This window comes from Archocentrus centrarchus, chromosome 24 (assembly GCF_007364275.1).
Source record: "Archocentrus centrarchus isolate MPI-CPG fArcCen1 chromosome 24, fArcCen1, whole genome shotgun sequence".
Taxonomy (NCBI): domain Eukaryota; kingdom Metazoa; phylum Chordata; class Actinopteri; order Cichliformes; family Cichlidae; genus Archocentrus; species Archocentrus centrarchus.
This window is the reverse complement of record NC_044369.1, coordinates 28,487,585-28,510,371: the sequence shown is the minus strand read 5'-3', so window position 1 is coordinate 28,510,371 and position 22,787 is coordinate 28,487,585. Positions and strand designations below refer to the sequence as shown.

The 22,787-nt window shown below is 41.1% G+C and overlaps 1 protein-coding gene across 3 annotated transcripts in view; it reads left to right on the top strand.

The window, feature by feature from the left end:
* Nucleotides 1–152: 152 nt before the first annotated feature.
* Nucleotides 153–22,787, top strand: part of tab2 (TGF-beta activated kinase 1 (MAP3K7) binding protein 2) — a 44,178-nt gene continuing 21,543 nt past the window's right edge. For all 3 annotated transcript variants that reach the window (XM_030721432.1, XM_030721430.1, XM_030721431.1), the window contains exon 1: nucleotides 153–500. The gene's annotated coding sequence lies outside the window, so the exon portion shown is untranslated. The remainder of the gene's footprint in view (nucleotides 501–22,787) is intronic.

The following is a 22,787-nucleotide window of genomic DNA, read 5'->3' as shown; positions in this document are numbered from 1 at the left end:
GTCTCTCTCCCTTTGCACCTTCTGCCTATTTTGCAATCACAACTTTCTCCTCCCTCCCTCAACACAACTTGGGAAACTGGAAAAAAAAAAAAAGAAAGAAAGAAAGAAAAACTTTTCTTCTCGCGATAGTAGCTAGTTTAAGCAGCCGCCATATTCTTTGACAGTATTTTGATTCGTATCTGCTGGAAGTGAGGAAAAAGAGAAAAGTGAAGGGCTGTCGAGGGGAGGGGGGGCACAAGAAGAGGAGCTGTCAAAAAGGTATTCCCGAGTCTCTGTCAAACGGCGGAGGGCTAAGGCTCGGTATCCCTCCCCCTAACTCTATTTCGAGGACACAGAAGGCCCGGGGCCTCGGTGCAAGTTGGCTCTTCGTCTCCCTGGTAGTAGCTGGACCCCTCTTTGCTGCTCTTCTCCCAGCTCCGCGGCCCTCCGGAGGTCCAGCGGCGGTCTCGGGTGTTGAAGGCGGTCCGGGGAGCGGCAGAGGCGGCAGCGGAGACTGGAGGGTAAGTTACATTTAATTAACACGGCTTTCGCCATTTAGCAACAGCCGGAAGAACACAGTTTTAATAGCGTTACAGTAAAAAGAAAAGGCACTTCGGCTTCTTATGCCGCAAGTGCTTCTATATACGGTCCCATTCTGTTTGAAAGAAAATGGAGAGGAAAAAAAAAAAATCTTTTCTGATGTGGAAAAAGTTTTTGTCCACATTAAGCAGCTAACTAAGTTAGCTAACTTGAAGTGTTTGGAGCCTGTTCAAATCTCCGAGTTGGCAAACCACTGCTTACATTTTAAAACCAACTCGTTAGCTTCGCCGCTAAGTCCTCTTTAATATACATATCTCCGAGTAGTTATTCAGGGTCTCTTTATTTTAGGGTTACACTGCCTGGCGCTACATGTTTTATAGTCTGTGTTAGCTCATGCTATTTTTTCCATTGAGCTCTCCGTTGAAACGTCGCATGATTAGTCGTGGATGGAAACGTTAAATCATAAACTTGAAGCTTCACTTATTCTCCTCCCCGGAATATTTGATCCCTTGCGAGCCTCAAAATGAAGCCGCTACACCTCAGTTAATTGTTTGTACCGTCGATACGACACTGGAAGCACAAAAACTTACTTGTTGACCAACTTACACACAGTTGTGTCTACACAAGCGAAATTATGACACATACAAGTCATAGACGCTCTGCGGTGTATATCATGTACAAGCAGAGCCTCTAAGGTCCCAACACTGACTGTGGTTTTTGGTTGTTTAATAACTAAGGCCATAACAGAGTGACTTTCTTTCTGGCCTTTTGCCCATATGGATCGGATGGATTTGTGGCAGTTGTGATAAGGAGTGGGTCCTAACCTTTACCAGCCAGAGTGACAGCTCCAGGTATAGTTGGGATGAGACGTGTTTGTCCTGAAATCATTTAACCTGTCGGGATGTTGACTTTTCTGTCCTGTGTTGTATTATTTATACTTGTGAAAACACTAAAGGTGCCAGCATGGGCTGGGTGATACATTTGACGTATTATGAAGGTTTAAAGTGGGAGTACAGTAGTCTCACAGCAGATCTCTGTGTTGGTTTCTTTCCTTTATGTTTTTTTTATCTGTGTAAATGTATTCAGATTGAACTGAATTATTATGTGACAGATTAAAGACACACTTTGTGCTTGCTACACTTCTTTCAGTGCAGGGTAACAATCGTTTGTCGTGGTCCACTTGGCCCAGTGAACCCCCCTCGGGGTGTGTTTTCTCCATGTTCTCTCACTCAGCCTGGTGTTCCTATTAAGACAAGCCACCAGCTGAATGATGCACAATGGTGGTTGTGGCTGGAAAGTCTGCTGGCTCTAGCAGGCACTTTGGAAGGTGATCAATCTGTGTACAATTAGTTGTTTTTATGCTAAAATTGGCAGCTTTAAAATCCTGAATTGACTTTGTTATTTGGCATGAATTTTTTTTTTCTTCTGCCCCTCCTCTCTGCTTCTGTTGTTAAAGAAACGGCCCGTCACGGCACAGCCTACCTGACTGGCTTTTTATGTGACTCGCTGCTCAGCAGAGGTTCACCGACTCTTTGGTCGACTGTTTTGAAACTGCCGAACTCAGAATCCCTTCTCTTTCTGCCTCCAATCTAAACCTTGCTGGTGTAGCTAGATTGTAAGAGTGTATATTATTCATTAGCAGCTTTTGCCTGTCTTGACTTGCAGTCAGCATTTCACTTCCTGACCAATAAGCTGCCACGGCCAACTGTTTATAGGTGCAGACCCCTAACTGAAACCATGTGTGCCTTTAGCTGGGCAAATATGTTGCTAGGAGACCTTGCTGATTTGCCACTCTTTGGAGACAATGAATGCTGGAGTCAGAGCGATAAGTGCTAAATGAGGATTCTGAGGAGGATTATGGAGTTGTACAGAACGGCGTGCTGCTGATTGCTTTATTTGGTTACCATTAAAGCATATTCTAACAGGGAGTTGTTCTATGTTATCCTGATGCTTTTTCAGAGAGGTGAAGAGAAACAGGCTCCCTTGTTCTAATTGCTCCTGTACATAATAAACAAGCAAGACTAACACTTGAGAAGTTCGACAACCAGCCTGAGAGTCTGTGGTATGATGTCGTGAGGCCTGTGCCAATACTTAAATCTTCATTCCTGGAAAAACCTGTTTGATGATTTATCATTTGCAGTTTGTACAACAAGTTATCGCTGCAGAGCAAAAGGTGGGGGTGGAAGGGTTGTGTTGCCCCCCCCCCCCCACAGCCTTTCACAAGGGGAAGGATAATTGCTGCATATTAGTGTGCTTGGACTGAGTACAACTTCTTGTTGTTCGGATGAAGATTGCAGCGTCAGTTTAACCCAGGAAATGATATTGGCTTACCTTTTACTGAGTGTCAGAGCAGATTGTATCTAAGAGGCTACAAATGCTGAACTAGTGTAACAATAACTTGATACCTGTCCTTTCAAAAGCGTTCTGCTCAGTGACTTGTCCACGTAAGTTATTTTGGAGCGTTTGTTTTCTTCAGGGGTGTCAGTGTAAAAACCTGTAAGGCCAAATGGGAGTTAAGTGAAAAAGAAGGATCCATCACATTATGCCCAAATGCTGCAGACTCAGGAAGAGAGCTCAGTGTTTTTTAACCCTCCCCCTCTCCAGTGTGTGGTTGTCAGGAAGAGCCCCCTCCCCCTGTCCAGTTCTTCTGACTTCTCTGCTTTAAAACACGAGTCCTCCATTACACATGCTCCTCATGGTCGTCTCCGGTTCAAGGGTTAAATTGCACGCACTGAGGCTGACACCGCACACTCTTCTGTACCTCTAACTGCCAAAGGTTGCAAGCTTTTTCATTTTGTGATGTGAATTTTGCGGCAGCTTTACAAATGTTCCATGGAGACGTGGAGCTGTGCATGATTAGGCTTCAGTGACATTAGCATCTCACCGAGGCAGAAGAACTCCTCACTGAGCTAACAAAATGCAGAGCTACAATAAATGTACACATCCAGGAAACAAGGCAGGAGCTTGGCTTGTTTCTGGCCACTAAATATATTTTAATCCAATATAAAGTTCCCTATAATTCCTGGATTTATCTCCATTAATGTGTCTTAATGACATCTGGTTCTTTAGTTTCTACCTGCTTGTCTTTCTTGTTTGTGCTGCACAGGTGAAATTGCTACTGTGAGCAAGCCCACTGATTAACGAAGGCTTAAATATGCATGTTGTGAACCTGAATGCTCAAAGCAATTAAAGGGATTAAGTAGGGTAAACGTAATTTTACATGTTTCTAGAGTTTCTGTCACGTTTCTCAGTATTTGAGTTGACAACATTAATTGTATTTGCTTAACTTAAACAGTTTAAGTGAGCCCCACTTCAGACTTTAAGAGTAGTTGTGTTGTGAGTGTAGTAGCGCTGCAACTAAAGATTGTTTTGGAAGTCGAATAATCTGTCAGTTACTTTATTGATTAGTCTATTAGTCAATGATTATTTCAATCTTCCCTCACCTGTTCAAGCCTGCCCACCTGTTAACATCACTTTGTTGTCTCTTCTCACAATTAAAATAATGACCCATAAAAATGAGTTTGCATTTTTAACATTGTGACCATCACAATAAATATCAAATAAACAATGCATATTAAAGTGAAATAAATTTTTATTTTTAAATGAAAATATAATGTGCAAATAAATAAAAATGGCCTCTGTCCAAAAGTTCAAATAAGGCTTCAAATTAAATCAAAAAGATGTTTCCGTGCAAAACACCTGAAAAGTTTACACTGTAGTGTACACTTGTGTTAATATTTTTAGCATCCAGAGTTTGTGTGATCTAGGTTCCTCTTTGCTGAAGTAATTTATGGACTCTATGGCACCAAGTTGTTCTTCATTAGTTACTTTATGTTTACAGTAGAAATGCAGATATATCGGTCATATATCTGTATATGCTGATATCGGACTTATTCAGTGATATTGGGGAAAGAAGACATTTACTGACACTGACAGTAGCTAATATTTATGTTAAGTCACAGTAGTGAACAGTTGAAAACTTCAAGTGTGACTATTATACTGAGGGCTTGTTTTTCTAGCACAAAAGGGGAATAAATAAAACTACACAGGCAAACTCAACAAATAGCTGATTACAGTGCTGATATTTTATTCTATCAGACAAAATACAGTTTGTTGCCTGAAGTAGTCGCTGACCATGCCTCTTGCAAAGAGTGAAAATCGTTGTTGCAGCGTAGCTGTCACTGTGGTAACACAGGTGGGAGTGTGCAGAGTGATGCTCTGCGCACTGGCAACTGATTGCCTTACTGTTGCTGAAATCAGCCAAATTCTGGGAGTTTGCAGTGCTTCTGTTTATTGCTATGGTCATACTTTTTTAGGACAGCATACTGGTAAATATGTTTAAGTATACTTGACAAAAAAGTCACACATAGGTCTTGGGTATTTTATACTATTTTTTTTTACTGTTCTAAAGAAATTTATAAAAATTAATAAAAGGTCATAAAAGGGGATCAGGCAGGGAAGAGAAGTCATGAAAACCAATATAAGCAAAGGTATGTTAAACATATTCATTACCCGCATGGACTCTGCTGAGTCCTTCACTTATCTTTAAGTCCGATCTTTGTTTAGTCGTTGGCACGATGGTCCAACGAGTCAGATTGACAAACTCTTAAGGGTATTGTAGCACTAATGCCGATAAGGAAGTGAAGATTAGGCAGTGACGTGTGGTGACTTACAGAAAGGTAAGCAGAGACCATGTCTCCTCCACAGACACACACGCACACAAAAACATCATCTTCCACAGTTTAATAAGACAAATGGGACCAGATTAAAGTGCACAGTTTTTTGCTGTCTTTTATTGTCTTGTAAATGCTGGCAGCCTCCTGCACTCTACATGGACATTTTTACATATTTTTTTTACATATTTTTTTTTTTTTTTTTTTTTAGAATTGGCTGCGTTAGCACTGCTTGCTTAGTTTGAAGTAACGCCACTGACATTAGGTAACGTCTGATGTATAAGTGAGATGTGGAGCTTTCTAAAAGACAGCAGTGATGTTGCCGTTGCGCTGGAACTGAAACTGGATCATCTCAAAAGAAGTCTTCCAGTTTTGCAGCGTACATTTCCGTTCGAGCTAAGAAGTTTCCCTTTTAGTCGCCAGCCACATTTTTGTTTTTCCCGAGCTCTTTGTGTCACTGTTTGTTGTGATTTACGGCATTTCTTAGATGTCCGATTAAAGAGTCACTTAATGATGCGTTCAGTGACTGAGCATTGTTGACTTAAATGGGTGGGAATTTTAACCACATTTTAGGTCAAAGTAATTGTAATTGGTGGGGGTACATCAGAGCCTTTGTTACCTATAATTTGGAGCTCTAACATTTTTATTTAAAGTTTTAAGGTGAACTCTGCGTTCTCAATTCAGGTGAAAGTTGCATGAGGCAGCTTCACCCGATGCGCCTGTGGTCTGTTGGTTTCTGCAATTCTGGGCATTTGAGTTTCAGTTCCACTTTGTTGGCCCGATGATGTGCCTTCAAAGGCACACGCACTGCTGTTGAAGGTGCTGTTTTCATAGCTTGGTACTGTTTATTATGTGCACCAAACAACATAAGACGAGTGAGCTGTAACCTAAAGACTCCGCGTATGTTGCCCCTCCCCCATCACGTTGCTCCCAGCGTGGCCTCTGGGTTTCATCTCTTATTCCTTTTTACTACAGTAAGATCGCTGCCTCAGGTTCCCTAAACTGACTAAACTTCCTCTGACACAGACCTAGAATTACTTGGGTAAGTCTGATGCTGCAAAACTGTCTAGAACCCTGTTTCACATGAAATAAACAAACAAATCTAGGCCTGATCATCCGGCTAAATGCTCCATCAGCTCTGTCTTGATTCACATTTTAATAAGCTCACACACACATACAGTTGATAGTGACCCTACTGTATATAAGGCTAAATGGGGGTACATTATATATGTCTCTGTATACTGTAACAAAAGCAACATGTGAGGTGTCAGAACCATTTTTATTAAAAGACTGATCAATATAAATGATAAAAAAATATTTAATAAAGTAATTTTTAAGTCATATTTATAAGCAGTTGGTTTCTCAGTGAGGCTGTACTACAGTTTTCAGAAAGCTTAGCGGCTATGTACTGAGCCAATTTTTCTCATTTCCAAGACTGATATCTTGGCTTCAGGTATCTGCAGATACCGAGCATCAGTTTTAGTTTAATAAGCCGCCTTCCACATTGTGAGGAAGAGACTTTGAGTCATTCTTTATGTGTAAGACCATTTCAGGCTCAGCTTAAACACTCCTTTCCAAATGCTAGTTACTCTATGCGCTAGTCTCCTTTCAGCTCAGTGGGAGAGTTTTTACTACATACTGTGATTTACAGTTCCTCTAGTTTCCTGCTCTCACCTCCTCACGCACATCGCACATGGAGCGGCGCTGGTAAGAGACAGGTGGAGTGAAATTGTAACTATTGAGGTGGAATAAAAGCTTCCTAGCAAGCGTTACACTGAACATGATAAGAATGAAAAGCCAACAGGAGAAGTATTGTTGTCTGAGCTTTTTTTGTCATGTTAACTTGATCACAATTTGTGGTCAAGTCCAAAACTCTTGCAAACATACAAAAAATAAATAAATAAATAATGCCGTTGACATCAAAGGCGTGAAATACATTCAAACTGCTGATCCTTTGCCCTTAGCTTCCTCCATACTGTTTTAGCTCTCTCAATATTTGGACTGATATTGGATCAAAATTTTGGATCGATATGTTCGTAAAAGTCAGTAAACCCACTTCACACATTGCATTCTGACCTTTTAGAAAAATGAATCATTTAACTGGTTAAACCTTTTTCACTCAGATCCCACTGTTTCATTTTCTTTGCAGTGGGATTTTATGAGGTTCTGGTCCACAGTTAGTGGGGTACCTGTAGTAGATGGCTGTGAGCACACCCCAGAGCAGACAGCAGCAGCACCACCTGGCACAGAAACTAAAGCCGTATACTGCGGTGCACATCTTGCAAAACATGGAAATTCTTTGCAACAGCCTTGATTACTTAGTGTGTGTTATTTTGTGACCTTTGTATTTTAGTGGGCAAGCTCAGATCCAAAGTAAAAATGCACAAAATGTAGAAGTCACGCAGAGTAGACCAGCAGCTCCACCTTTCATTTGGGCACACGTAGTTTTAACGTTAAGCCTTCAGACTTGGCATTCATTGGTTGGCTGTTGAAGGATTTATCTGGTAGCTGTCTGCTCTCTTGAATAAGGCTGCTGATGCTCCACATTTCCTTCCTTCCATCCATTTTCTTCTGCTTATCCTTTTCAGGGTCTATCCCAGCTGTAATGGGGCCAGAGGCAGGGTACACCCTGGACAGGTCGCAAGCCTGTCACAGGCTTAACACGGAGACACACAACCATTCACATTTATTGCAGAAATTCACTGTTCATTAAGTTAATTGCGTAGCTGATGAATTCCAAAGTTTTTAAAAGATGAATATAGTGTTGATTTACGTATTGTTTGTGAGGTGGATCGATGTTTTGATCGTCAACAATCAATAAAGGACTTCAATTACATTTGCATGTTTGTGAACATGTTTCATTTTGTTAGTAACTCCCCAGTGATGAATAAAAGGGAAAAACATGTTGTTAAATGGAGAAACTTTCCCATGTCAATGGTGTGAAGAATTATCGACTAAAATTGCTATCGTCTGCGTTCATTAGCTCTCGGAGACAACAGCACATCAACTCCAGTATTAGCAGAGTTTACAGGCGAGGGAATTGTTCAGCTAAATAAATTAACTCAAAATAGACATCCCATGTAATGGCACTTGTAAATCAGACTTGAGTGCGATGGAATAATTAAAGAGGAGCTTTTCATGCTAATGAAGTGCTTTTCAAGTCTCCTTTGCAGAAACTCTGCTATGAAATAGGATAGTAGCACAACCATCAATTAAAGGAATATTGTAGAGCTCCCTGGCCGGCTCCCTTTGGATGCAGCATTTAAACTAATTGGAACCAGAACTGCTGGTGTGTTAAACAGGCATGTTTGGAAAGACAGCAGTGCAGCTCTTGAGACACTTTGGCATTGTTAGTGGGATCAGTGTTGTGCTTGAAGCATTCAATTCCACCCTCGCTTCTTTTTTATGATTTATTGGTCAATAGAAGCAGCAGACCAGTAAGGATTAGGTTGCTCTTTCTTTTGAATGACAACAGAATACACTATTACAACAGCACCATATTAGAAATCGCTTGAGCTTTCAGAAAACTTGTTTACTTCCTGTTGTTGTGTTGTGCTTTTGGTTGTGTTTCACATAGAATCAGGTGCAAGAACCAACAAGATCTAGGATTCAATTTTGACAAGATAGAGGCATTTAGAAATGGCATTTTATTATGTTAATATAATAAGAATCGGGCACAATTCTTTGTTTTACAAATTGCATTTTCATATTTATTCATGATAGAGTATTTGATGTGGTTTTGGTCTATAAAAGTTGTTTTTAGTCATTCTGATTAGTTTTCCTTGTATCTTCTTTACAAATCATTCTTACAACTTGCTGTTAATTCCTTCATGGTTTGTGACTTGAGGCTCATGCTACTAGCAGTATCACATTCTTCCACATCAGCTAATGGCTGTTTTGAATTTTCAACCACAGACATCTCTCAGATTTCAAATTGGCCAGCTGTGACTTTTCCTAGACCCCCTTTTCGGTGCAAACTGGTGCTGTTCAGCGTTCACAAACAAGCTAAATATTAAGTATAAATTACAAATATCCTTGTCATTTGTTTGTCTGCTTTCTCTTTTACCCACAAATCTCAGGTGTTACTCTGCTTTCACAGTGTAAGCAGTTGGTGCTGCTGTTTCAGCGTAGGGTGCTCTTCTTTTTTTAATGTGTAACCTCTGTGTGACAACATACAGGAAGATGGTTCAGTGGTTATCTTTGGCCTCTGTGCTCCTCACAGTCATGCAGACCGTAGCCTCTGCTGCAGGATGTGTGTGTTTGACACAAACACTTCCTCTCACTTCACATTACTTTCAGAAACTCCTCACTTTGCATTTTCACATTTTGTATTCTGGGATGGTGGCCCATACGATTCAGTTTTAATTCAATTCGGTTTTATTTATATAGTGCCAAATCACAACAACAGTTGCCTCAAGGCTCTTTATATTGTAAAGTAGAGACCCTGCAATAATAGAGAGAAAAGCCCCTGTGAGCAAGCAGTTAAAGCATTCTGTTAAATGCTGCGCATGACATAAATGTAGATATGATCCTCAATTTTGGGAATGGGCTTTATTAATGAGGAGCTGTAAGAGCAGAGGCACACTGATGCATCTGATCTTTTCATTTCTTCTGTGCTACATCTTTGTTTTTTAGGGTTTTTTCCCATTACGTTTCAGGCCTAACAAGGGGGAACTACATGCAGCAAATGATCCAGGGCAGAATAAACCCAGGGCTCTGCAGTAGCTGCTTGGCATATCGGTCACTGGCTCAACCAGCAAAGTACACTAGTGCACAAATTTATTTATTCCTGTTTTTTTTAACCTGTCGATGGTAGTATTTAATACTACTGCAGAAGATGGCTGTAATGCAGCTAGAAGCAAAGAATAAATGAAAAGCAGTTTCAATTCACACTCAGCCAGGGAAGACTACCACAACCACATACACTCTTTTGAGAGGGGAATGATCCTCAAAAATTAAACTTTGTATGAAATAGCATAGTGTGAAAATCTGAATTAGGGCTGCATAAAACGATTATTTTAGTAATCGAGTATTCTATCGATTATTCCAGCGATTAATCGAGTAATCGGATAAGAAAGACTTTTTTTTATTAACAGTTTATCTGCATATTTTAACTTCCGTAATGCAGTTTCTCGCCATGTGAACTAACAGCGGTGAATGGAGCAGCTACAAAGTTCTCTTTTCTTCACCTTAACACTTGCTGATCAGGTGCTTGATGAAGGACCTCCAGCTGTTTCACAGATTTAATGGTGGTTACTAAAAGAAAAAGCTGCTGTTTTGGACGCTGGAAAAACGTTTCCTTTTTCACTACTTGAGCTCACCGTCACAGCTTCGCCTCTTTGCGCTTGCGCAGTTAAAACCGCTGCCTGCTATGAGTGTTTTGAAAAACTAGTGGCTGCGGGAGCCATGGCGCATGTGTGAGTAATGGTGTAATGCTTTGTATTCACAAGCATTCTCGAAAATACGTTTCTACTGCAGGTCTATATTTAGTCACTAATAAGGGATTAAAGTATAAAAAATATTTTGAAGGAGCCCCTCGGTCCTGGGGGGCGGGCCTTCCGGTACCGAACCATCGCTAGTGCTAATGGCCCGCGCTCGCTAGCAAACCAGTTCTGGTAGCTACAGCTGAAGTAAAGACAAAAATAGCAGCTGAAATTCTCAGCGAGCACAACACACAGTGGAGAGCAGTGGAGGCGTGGAAATGCATGTTAGCGACAGTTGCCACCCGTCCCATAAAGTACGGAACACGGCATGTTACGGAGCCGTATTCCACGGAGTCCCGTAACATACGGGGTTCTGTATTTTACGAGACAGGTGGCAACTCTAGTAATGATCCACTCTGTGTTAAAGGAAATCCATCGCAGCGACGGAGAGCTTTTTAGAATGTGTGCTTGTGTATACGTGAGTGATTCACACTCCAGTCCAGTAGGTGGCGGTAATGCAGTTCTATGTTGGTTTGCCAGCCCCCAATAAACCCACAAAAAAACGTCAGCACTAATGCTGCTAATGCTAGTGAGGAGCGCCGCTTACACCGAGACAGCTGAGCGCTGCAGAGTTTAAACGAAGCATCGACACAGTAAATTTGTGTCGATAAATTTTTAGAATCGATTTAATCGAGTTAATCGATGAATCGTTGCAGCCCTAATCTGACTGCTTCTGATATCTGCCTACATTGCACATTTGACCCAGAATCAGACCCAGAACAAAGAGAGCCTCTTATATTATTGCCATTAAAATAAATTCCCTGTCTCTTCATTTCCAAGACTGCGTGAAGTCTCCTGTGTTAGCTCTTGCAGCTAACTGCAGAACACCATGTGTTAAACGGTCATTGAGGTGTTTCAAGCTGTTTTTGTGGTGGGGAAAGAAAAAAAAGTCAGCTTAGTGTGCACTTTGGTACTTTACACATGCTTGACCTTTCAAAGGAGATACAGCAAAATAACAGACCATTGAAACCCACAAAGTGTAATATGGGCACTTTAAGATGTTTACAGCCTACGTGATGCAAATGCAAGAACGTTGGCATGTTTTGTTGGTTCTCCTGCTTATTCTTATTCCCTTTATAATCTGTATAATGGCCTTTTCTGTCTTTTGTCTACTGTGAAACAAAGAAATGAACACTACACTGATCTCTACCAGAGCATTTCCTGACCTTACCTGACATCCTGAAGCTAATTATTGGAGTGGGGGAGGTTGTACAGCATGTCTGTGAAACACACATCTGCCTGCTAAAATTGAAGTTTCCTACAGCAGCAGATACACCGACTTGAAGAAATTCCTCCCATTGTTTTTCTTTTCTTTCTTTTTTTTTTTCTTTCCTTTTTTGGTGGCTGGTTACAGTATATGGGGAACCTCTTTTTTTTATTTATTTATTTATTTTTTACTCCCGCAGTTAAATTATGAAGGGCTTTTGACCGTTGCTGCTAGTGGAACAAATTCAGCATTTATTTGGGGAAAGTCTGACAATGGGATTCTAAAATTTGCTGACACTATCTGCTGCTAATTATTGTTTTTCTTCAAATTAAATTCTTGAATATAACAGTAAAAGGAACGGCAGATAATTTATAATCAAACCAGAACCAAGCAACACACAAATTTTGAACAAAGTAAAAAATGTTTCCCTGAAAATGATTATAGATTTCTTGAGCTTTGTGTTCATTTAAGAATATTTTGTCAATTTTCCAGTGGCAACCTTCACCAATCAAGCAACACTGCATATTGCAAACTCCCTTTTAAAATTGCATTTAAATCAAGCATGACATTTCCTGAGGTTGTTTCAGTTTCCACAGATGAATTGCCTACCTAAGGAAAATTACCAACTGTGGAAGAATAGGTTGACACAAGTTCACGGAAAAACGAGAAGTAACATGGAACTAATATTCCGAGGTGCAACTTTTACGACACTTTCACGTCTTTTTCAATGCATTTTTCTTTTGGTGTCTTCACTGAATCGGTGCACTGTGAGGAAGCAGATTGTAAACTGACCTCCCAGCTTGTATTCTGCAGCAGTGATATTGCAGGTTGAGGCTGCTGTCATATCACAGTGCTTATCCTGTGCTTACCAGGATCTGGCCCTGTGCTCCCTCTTACTCCCACCGACTTTTACTTGCAGAGGCAACACAGGAAGCTGTTTGGAAGTGCCATACAGGGGCTGCTCTGTCCTTCATCATTTCTCCCGCAATCTGCTGACGGTCTTTCATCTCTCTCAAGTTTTTTTTGTACTCACTAACTATGGGAAAGGGCTTTGATCTGGTTGTCCTATCAGTAATAGCAGGGCCCCCGGGCTCTTATACTCCCTCACTGTCTCACTCTGAAAACATATTGTCAGGGCGTGGTGGACAACCGAGTCCACCCAGCTGAAAAGCCTTTGTTTGTTGTGGTTCGGTGTTGCTTTGCCAAGGGCAACTGCCTGTGTGGGTCTCTATGAAATTCTTCAGCTAGTAGTGGTCTATTAAATTAGACTCTGCATTTGCAGATGCTTTGCAATCCTTCTGAACTTAGACAGAGCTACCTGAGATGGTTGGGGGCAGAACGTCTTAGTTCACAAACGCTTGGTTTAATGCAGAGATGTCTGTCTTTGCCTGACAACTGCTCCAGTGCAAACACAGGATCTTGTTTTCTAGGACCTTTGCACTTTCTCCCAGCAGGACAGGGTCTCCCTTTGTTTGAACGGTTTCCTGTGCTTGGTTACTGATCAGAGGAAACTTCCCTTCGATGTATAGCACATGAGTAGAGACAGTATTGGGATATCCCTGGATCATGGAGTCCACTCACCCCTCCCCTCATTCCCGTACCTATCCCCATAACCCTTTCTTCCCTCTTTCCTCTGTGTTGCCCTTTTTGCCTGCCGCAGTGCCTGGTTAGAGATGTCACAACAGAGCCGCTGTGGTATTCCTTAGAGGAATGCACTGCGTTGGGTTCTGGTGTGTGTGTACGTGTGCGGTTTGGCTGCTGTTCGTGCATGAACTGGCACTGGCACCCTCCTAGGCACACCTGTTGGTGCCGGTCTAGGCAGAACCGGTGCTGTGTTGTCCCTCCCGTCCTCTGCAGGCATCAGCCCAGCAGAACTGTGGGTGTGTGGGGGAAAAAGAGAGCCATGCATACATTAAACTGTGAACCAACACTGATGATTGACTGCAAAATGTATAGAGTTGTTGATCAGCACCAGTGACTCAGTGAGTTTTTATGCAGGTGCTGAGATATCTGGGTTACAGATCTCACTTTACAGGCCATACTTGGTTTCGGAACAAAAAATTAACAATCCTTGCACGTTCCCCTATTTGCATTTTCAGCTGAGCAAAGGACAGGAGCACATTTAAGACACAATTATTTAATCCTTCAAGACAAAGGGAAAAAGCAGTACTGTTAGTAATTTTTGGCATTTTGATAAATTTCACAAAGAAAGCCTGGCTTCACCGAGTAATAAGTGATGATCAAGGTCAAGAATTACCTTCAAACCCTTTTTTTTTTTAATTGGCTTTCAGCACTTATCAAATTATTGCTACTATCTTAAGAGCCTTTGTATAGTTCTAAAAAAAAAAAAAAAAAAAAAAAAAAGCACTCTTATAGACAAGGATTAAATGGTAAGGAGCAAAGGTTACAACTTTATAGATTTTGAATTTTGGGGCTGTTGACAAATTCTAACTTTGCAACCTTTCTTATAAGCAAAAGTGCAACACTTAAGCAATTCTGTGCTTCTTCACATAACCAACAGGGTCTTTATTTACCTCAACTATCTAATTAAGTAAGACAGCCTTGTTATGATTCCCAATACTGTTGTTACAGTTAAAGAATTACTCTGGGAATAGTTTTACAAGCATTGACCTACTCACAAGAAAGATTAATGGAAAGAGCTCAACAAAAACATAGCGCGTCTGTGCTAACACAGTGATAGTCGTCACCCCAGCTACCCGCTGCACACATGTGCTGCATTTCCATTAGTACCTACTCAGCGCGGGTCGACTCGACACGACTCTCCACGGTTTTGTTTTGTTTCCTTTACAACTGTGGTGTGGTTGGAGTAGATATAGCAACGCGGGCAGAAGTCTCGTGACGTAATTTGTACGTGACTCAGAGTGTGTTAGCTTTTGTCTACGCTGCTGTGTTGTGCGATCATACCCTTGAGATCCATTAGTTTATGATGAGGTCTCCGAGCTTTCTCATTTCTCGCCTCATCTCCCACCAAGCAAAGAAATGTCTGTACCTCTTCCTTCGACTATGGTGTTGGTTCGCATGCCTCCAGTTTCTTGGTGTGGGGTTTTAAAAATGGCGCACTTGATTCTGGTGAAGAAGTTGCTCACGTGACTCCACTAGTGACGACACTCCCCGGCCAATCAGTGGCACGTTGTTCTGTGACATCACATATTCAGATCGCCTCGGATCGCTTGGAACCCTGGCTGAGTCAGTACTAAAAAAATACCTGGTACCAGGTACTAAAGGAAATGCCGAGTCGAGCTGCGCTGAGTAGGTACTAATGGAAACGCAGCAATGGTGTCACAGCTTCACAAATCTAAAATGCACTTGATCAATCAGTGTGTAAACATAATGGAATAGACGTAGAACAAAATCTAATGGTCCATTAGCAAGTTCATAGGCTCTGTCATTACCTGATCAACTGCTTGGGAGCCAGCTTGTATTTGTTCAGACCTAACATTATGAGACACCCGGCTTTTAAACACATGAGCGTTTGCCCTGTTTCCTGGAGTCCTCTGGCTGTCTTCAGTGCAGGGACAGGTCTGGGGCATGTTTAGCCTAGCTTCAATTAGTAGGTTTAAAAAAAAAAAAAAAAAAAAAAAAAAAAAAAAGCACTTTAGACTTTCCAAGGATTCCAAAACAGTCTAATCGCATGTTATATCTTGTTAGCAAGCTGGCAAGCTGCCAGGAATGTATCCAAGCTCCACCTGTGTTTTACTTATTAGTGTTTATCATATAACATGAGAGCAACAGTGTTGAAATGCTGTTGATACCCATCACGTATCAGTTAAGAAAGTACGTGAGCACTATCAGCTGCTTCTCAGACCAAAGTGTCACATTGTAATTAGTTCTGTGGGTGTAGCCTTCTGTGAGCACGTTCTTTCCTCCCTTAATTGGTGCAGTGTGGTATGGTAAAAACTGACAGAGTTTCTGTATGAGATGTGAGGGTAGTTCAGATGGTCCATGGCTGTGTGGTGTGTGTGTGTGTGTGTGGGGGGGGGGGGGGGGGGGGGGGGGGGGGGGGGGGGGGGGGGGGGGGGGGGGGGGGGGGGGGGGGGGGGGGGGGGCTGTAATCCATTCTAAATTTGGCAGACAGTGTTTTTAATAATTTAAGAATGTTATTGCAATAAGATTATTTTGCTGTGGTTAATGGACACTTAACATTGGTTTTCCCTTTGTGATGTGCACAATTATTTGTAAGATTAGTTATGTGGGTCAATAATCTTTGGGGGCACTAAGATGATAGCAAATAATTACTGCTATCTTGTAATAGTCCCTTAGCAAGTTCATAGGCTGTATATAGATGCTGTCATTACCCGATGTGAGGACTTCACAGTTTGTTTTACATGTGTGTAGCTGTGATTCACACACATGCCATAGAAACCTACCCCTCACCCTAATCTTAATGGCATGTGTAGAACAAATTGGGTTTTTGCTACAGATCGGCCAGTCACAGGTGTGCAAGATATATTAGCTGAGTTCAGGTTTGAGCTAAAAAAAAAAAAAAAAAAAACCCTCAAGAATATAAAGTGAAACTCCCACATCAAAGTGGTGTCTTCTGAGTCCTTGCTTTTTCTATCAGCTCAAAGAGATTCTTTTAATGTTTGTGTGACAAAGAAAATCATCAAATACTGAGAAATCTTTAACATAGATTAGATAAACTGACCACTGATGTCCAAAAGCTTAGTTTATGGTCATAGTTATTTGTAGGGTTGCATTACAAGTCTATTACCCTGATGTGGGTGAAAAGGACTCACTCGCGGTAGGAGACAAGTATGACTTGAATGTTTTTAAAAGGGTAGAATAAGACCGAATGGCATCTCAGCAGCAGAGGAGTCACATGACTTGGCTGCTATTTGTCTTTTGGTTGGCCTCAAGGTGGGGGAATGATACTCCTAACAGCTGCAGGAAGCATTTCCGGTAGAGGGTTTTCTCCTCAGCCAAGCAGACAGTGGTCTAGCAATACACTCAAGCAGGGATGCATTGATGATTACTTCTCCTTGCACCAGATTTTAAAAGCTTTGTTTTGTTCTACTAATCACAAAAGACCTCTGTTGGGTTGATGATGCCACTTTCCTTAAAGGGAATCTGAAAGGATCTTATTTTGGAAAAAGCCTAAATTCGAGTTCTTTTAGCCTCAACCCATATCTGCAATAAGAACTTGTTTAAAGTGTGGTTTAAAGGCTTCACTGGGGCCTTTTTTCCCCTGTGTGTGAAGACCTGATAACAGAGGGCGAACAGATGGAATGAGCAGACCAAAGACAGAAGTGCTGCTAATGTCTCTCTGTGTGCTTCAAAGAGCATGATGACATACAGTAAGTGCATTTCGTAAAGGTAATAAAGGGTGAAGATTTGGATGGTGCATACTTGGCATGTCATCACCAAGCGTCTGAGTGCTAGCAGTCAAATTGTGTTCACTTGCCTTGCAGCGCGTGCTGAGAGATGCCACTGCCACCCAAGCTCTCACTGCAGTGAGCCGGAAGGTCGCCAATTTGAATCCCAGGCCAGCTGAGCTTAGGATGGAGATGGAGGGGAAGTGCTTCCTCTTCCTCAGTGGATGTCCCTTTAAGCAGGGCACTCAGGGCTTCTTGAACAGTAGATAGCTGTAAATGTACTGGAATAAGCAAGAAGGCAATTGGAAATGCAGAGCAGGTCTGAAAATGAATGGCATGTCATCACCAAGGTGGAAAAGCTCATTGAGCAATGTGACAAATAATTACTCAGGTGAATAGTTTGTTATGGATTTCCCAAATGTAAATAAGATAAATTCATCTCTAGTTTGTACCGGAGGTCAAAAAGTCACGCTGAACCCTAAAAAGGTTGATGTAAATTACCTGGATCCCACTTGGGTCTGCCTATTTTCTGAAAGCTGGAATACTGACCCATGCAGAACTCACAGCAAAGCAGCATAAATAACCTGCACAATGTCAGCGTCTAAAGACTTGTTTTGTTTTGCAGGAAATATTGGGTGTGATCTCAGCAGGAGATGGCTTGCTCCGTTTGCGTGTCTGTATTGTTGCACTACTGAGAAAAGTGTGTGTGTGTGTGTGTGTGTGTGTGTGTGTGTGTGTGTGTGTGTGTGAGAGAGAGAGAGAGAGATGGACTTCCTCTTGAAGGTGGGGCTGTGGAATGAGATTGACATGGAAGTTATGTCTGGTATTTATGGCTTTTTTGTGTGTGCAGCATTGTTATCTCAGGGAATGGTTAAGATACCACACTGTAAACCAGGTATTAGTCAGAGTTCAGACTGTTCAGTCCAGACTGAAGATGTTACTCATGATTTTCAAATAATGTGTTTCGGAAATGTCTCGGCAGCCAACACACTGCGCTGCACCTTTCTCCACTCAATCTGTCAGACACACAGTCTTACTGATTCACCCTGGGAGGTCTAAATCATCAGTGATAGTGATGAACTTTAACCCTAGATCCTAGCTCTTTGCTATCAAAATATTCAACATATTTGTTTGTTTATTTATTTTTGATGTCAGAAGTTTAATTCATTTGACAGTTTACTTATAACCAAAAGAAAACTGACCTATTCACCAGTTCTGTAGGTTTATTGATGCTCTCATTTAAATGCTTGCTACAGTACTAAAGCTTCAGCTTTTGTCACATCCTGATTTGATTTGTAGGATGCTAAAGTAAGAAAGGCCAATAAACTCCCAAGTCTGAGCAGCCACTAATGAGGCTGAAGTTGTTGCCTTGGATCTCAAGCTGCCAAATAATGTATAACTGTGAAACGTGTAGTAGAGGAATCTGCTGCCACGCAGCTGGACAGTAAAACCAAGCGGTCTTTGAAACTTCTGGCAGAAAATTTATCAGAACCAACTGTTTCTAAACACACACACACAGTTCATCTACACCCAACTCCTCATCAGATAGGTTTTCACATCACTTGGATTTTCCTCGGTGCTTTGCTGTCTTTCTGTAAGAGGACTAAAAAAAAAAGCTGTCAGTTGTGTTGTTGTGAGAGGAAGAGGGGCCCACATTTTAGTAAAAGTTAATTGTCTACAGTGTTTTGTAGCTGATAAATGTAATTCATAATCTGCTTGTGCAATGCTCTGTTCCACTTAACAACTCAGCTGGTATTCACTTGTTTTTTGAGCAGCCAGCAGGTTACTTCTGCCACATGTCCATGAGTCACTGTATGACTTGTTGTGGATAGACTTCGTTCAGCACAGCGAGTTCCTCCATTTATCTGCTGGTTTTGCTGTCTTGTGTATTTTGTTATCCAGAAACAACTTTAACTTTCTGACAATTTACTTTCTGCCAAGAATATCCTACCTTCAGGTGCCTTGTACTAGAAAAACAATTAATGCAGTTTACAAGTTGCACATGATCCAGTCAGCCCACAGGTTTTCAGTGTTTCATTCAGGGGACTGTCAGGGACGCGGCAAGACCATCAGCTGGCCCTTGAGATAGCCCATTGTGGATTCCGAGATATGTATATGATTATTATCCTGTTGTGAAAGCTATCTTCCTTTCATCTTCAGTTTTTTTTAAATATGCTGTGATTTTTAGCTTCCCATAATTTAAAAAAAAAATTGTATATATTCTTCCCTCAGTCAGTAAAAAGCTCGATTAAGCCAAACCTTGCATAACAGGTGTTCTAATCATGAAAATATCTGTCTCTGTGTTGTTCTCTGGATGGACTGGTAACCTAGCCCGGATGTACCTAATTCGTATTTTGTTGTTAATGCTAGAGAACGCGAAGAGATTTCTAAAGTTTTGAAACGTTCTCTGGCTGTCTTTTCTAATGATAATCGTGAATAGGCTGTAGCCAGAACAAGCTAATTAAGGTCTGAGAGATTATTAGGTATAAAACCTCTAATTAAAAAAAAAAAAAAAAAAGGTTTACATTTTTTTAATACTATATTTTTAAAATATTTATTTTTTTGGCTTTTGAAGATCAGGTCACCCACTTAAGTCTTTTAAAACTGTGCCTAAACATTTGCATGCCACTGCAGAAAAACAAGTGAGCAACTAAAATAAACCTGATAAAGTTTGTTTTACTGTCCATGCACATGCAGAATGATTGTTTTTACTTGACAGGTCAGTTGAGGCTCTGTTTTCAGTGAAAGGTTCTTCAATCTGGCCTTAGTTGCATTTGTGATTCAGAGGCAGAACACAGTGGCTTTATAATTACCACTTGACAGCTGTAAATGGGAGCTTTGGCCAAACTCATGGAAGCAGGGTTAGTCCTTCTAGTGACTGACAACTACCCGCCAAAAACCTCTGGCACTGTCTGTGGAGACAGCTGCCATAACCTAACATTACCAATTGCCAGGTTTGTGTCAGGCCTCTGATTAAAAACGTTAATTTTAAAACTGTATGGAAAAAAAATCTTAATTTGAAATGATGTTGATGATTGCAAAATGCCTTGTTTTAAAATTGCATAAAAATTACAACTATTAACACTGTCAGTGTTTATAAGTTTAAAATTAAATGTTGAACTATATGAAATATTTATTAATAATAGATCAGTATAGATCAGAGTGGGGGGGGGGCAGCAGTTAGGTGAAAAACAGGAACTATTGCACTGATCTTTAAGTAAAATTCAAATTTGATCCATTTTTGTTAATGAGATAATTAAAAAAAATTGAACTACGGCTGTAGAGTAGTAGTGTCTGGTAGTTTAGTAATAGTTTAGTACTTTCAATATCATAGCAAGGTCATTACGCAACAGCAAACTGATCTGAAGTGGATGAATAAAACAAAACAAAAAGCCCTGCAAAAGATTTTGGGCTGCCAAAAATGTGTGTGTGGGAAACATTGTATATCTACCAGTAGAGCTGAAATGATTAGTCGACAGACTGTAAATAAACTGGAAGCTGTTTTGATGGTTTATGTACACTGTGGTTGTCAGAAATGTACAGTTATGTGTGTGTATGCAGTGTACAGTTGTCAAAATTGGTGAAAAAGTACAGTGAGTGTTTGGGTTAAAGGAAAAGGAAGAGCGGGGACTCTCGCTGACTCGGAGCTGCTTCACTGAACCTTTCGGCTGTTGTATAGGACACAGGAACATGCCTTTATCTGCCTTCTCAGTCCTTCCGCATGCTTACAAACCAAATGCAGATCTGCTGCATCCTCGTGCTCGTTGTTTTCCAGGGTTTGCTGTTTGCCATCCCACACGTAGTTATTGTAGTTTTGGGAGTAGATCTGAAGATTTTTTTTTAACTTAGTGGTTGTCCAAATACAACAGGATCCATGAAGAAATCCAGTGATGGGAATAATAAATAATCATATATGGAGCAGAAAATGAATAGCTGTTTGGTCACACCGGAGGCAGACTGTGTGCTCTCCTGTGGTATAAAGTGTTCAGACATGCATCCAACAGCTTCATATACCCATTTTAATGTTTGAATTGCTGTTGTTTTGTTTTTTTTGTTTTTTTTACTAGTAGTCTCAGCTTGGATTGGTTGGTTTAAATCTCCACCCTCCTCTTGGCCTCTGGCAGTATTTGGGTGAAAATTGCACAGCTTTCAATGAGTGCCAACAGTCTGTACAGCATTTTCCTCCTCCCAAGCATGCTGGCCCTGTAAAGTGTGAAAGTAATGTACACAGTCACATGGTTTGGACACTGCTGCTTTGCTGATTGGGTTAAGGACAGAAAACTAATCTCTATCTCTCCTTCCTGAGACAAGGCTCGGAAAGTTTAGCTTATACTTTCTACCCTACCTGCTCAATGAGAGTCTGTGTTGGGGCTTGTCAGCTGACAATTAATGTTTCCACAATGTAAGGAAAAACACGATTCCCTGCTGAGGCCCTCATTGCTGTACACTTGTATTTTGTTTTCACTTATTAATTTTTGCTTTGTAGATTGCTCACACCCTCTTTTCTTAATTCAGATTTCCTTGGAGGAAGGCAGACAGAAAGATTAGTGGTTTAGGATAAGGCTTTTCATGTTGTTGAGGGTTCTATTTTAAGCTCGGGCTGTGGTCCTGACATATAATGCCTAAGGAAAGTAAAGCGGGGAGGAGGGTCTGCAAAAACAACTGCTGTGCAGAGGTGGAGGATTGTTGCACAGCCTCACTGAAGAGCTACTCCTTTGGCTGATTCATACTTTGTAAATAAAAATGTAAATCCTGATTATGTAAACATTTTATTACACTGCTGAAAGTACTGGAAAAAGAGTGATCAGTAACTAGAGTAACTCAGTAGGATATACCGCTGGCTTTCATTATGATAGTCAAGGCACACATCAGGGTCCTTTGGGCTGTACTCAGATTGGTTCTTAATACACTATATGAACAAAAGTATTGGGCCACACCGCTTAATCTTTGAATTCAGGTGGTTTTAGTCCTATTGCCACAGGTGTATAAAATTAAGCACCTAGCCATGCAGTCAGCTTTTACAGACATTTATGAAAAATGTGTCATTCTACAGAGCTCACTGACTTCAAGGGTGGTACTGTGATAGGATGCCACCGTTGCAACAAGTCATTTCATGAAATTTCTCGCCTCCTAGATATTCTGTCAACTGTAAGCGGTGTTATTGCTAACTGGAAGTGTTTAGGAACCTCAGCAAAGAAGTGGCAGGCCACAAAGTTACAGAACAGGATCGCCAAGTGCTGAGGCTCATGGTGCGTGAAAGTCGCCAACGTTGTGCTGACTCAATAACTACAGAGTTCCAAACCTCCTCTGGAATTATTGTCAGCACAAAAGCTGTGCACTGGGAGCTTCATGGCATGGGTTTCCATAGACAAGCAGTTCCTGCGTGTGTGTGTGTGTGTGTGTGTGTGTGTGTGTGTGTGTGTGTGTGTGTGTGTGTGTGTGTGTGTGTGTGTGTGTGTGTGTGGACACACACACAGATATTTATGATGAAATCCTACTTGAGGAAGGAAAATCAAAAGGACTTGTGTATTCATGCAGATCCAGTCTGGCGTGAAGAGCTCTTAGCTTCTAT